General features: G+C 41.0%; 1 non-coding gene across 1 annotated transcript; it reads right to left on the bottom strand.

Annotated features, from left to right (window-relative positions):
- Positions 1–242: 242 nt before the first annotated feature.
- Positions 243–346, bottom strand: LOC112716865 (small nucleolar RNA R71). Its single transcript, XR_003160503.1, has one exon. It is a non-coding gene; the product is annotated as a small nucleolar RNA R71 (small nucleolar RNA).
- Positions 347–775: the final 429 nt, after the last annotated feature.

Genomic DNA, 775 nt, shown 5'->3' with positions numbered 1-775 from the left:
TGCAAGTTTTATGGACTTCCATCAGAAGATCCCTACCAGTTCTTAACTGAGGTTTTGCAGATCTGTGAGACTGTTAAAACTAATGGAGTAGATCCTGAAGTCTACAGGCTCATGCTTTTCCCTTTTGCTGTAAGAGACAAAGCTAGAGCATGGTTGGACTCTCAACCGAAAGATAGCCTGGACTCCTGGATAAGCTGGTCACGGCCTTCTTGGCTAAGTTCTTTCCTCCTCAAAAGCTGAGCAAGCTTAGAGTGGATGTTCAGACCTTCAAACAAAAAGATGGTGAATCCCTCTATGAAGCTTGGGAAAGATACAAGCAGATGACCAAAGGATGTCCTTCTGACATGTTTTCAGAATGGACCATGATAGATATATTCTATTATGGTCTATCTGAGTTCTCTAAGATGTCACTGGACCATTCTGCAGGTGGATCCATTCACCTAAAGAAAATGCCTGCAGAGGCTCAATAACTTATTGACATGGTTGCAAATAACCAGTTCATGTACACTTCTGAGAAGAATTCCGTGAATAATGGGACGCCTCAAAGGAAAGGAGTTCTTGAAATTGATGCTCTGCATGCCATATTGGTACAGAACAAAATGTTGACTCAGAAAGTCAACATGATTTGTTAAAGTCTGAATGGATGGCAAAATGCATCCAACAGTACTAAAGAGGCATCTTCTGAAGAAGAAGCTTATGATCCTGAAAACCCTGCAATGGCAGAGGTAAATTACATGGGTGAAACTTATGGAAACACCTATAATTATTCATGGAG

This window comes from Arachis hypogaea, chromosome 1, assembly GCF_003086295.3.
Source record: "Arachis hypogaea cultivar Tifrunner chromosome 1, arahy.Tifrunner.gnm2.J5K5, whole genome shotgun sequence".
NCBI classification, from domain to species: Eukaryota; Viridiplantae; Streptophyta; class Magnoliopsida; order Fabales; family Fabaceae; genus Arachis; species Arachis hypogaea.
The sequence above is the reverse complement of the archived record's forward strand: the minus strand, read 5'-3'. Positions and strand labels throughout refer to the sequence as shown.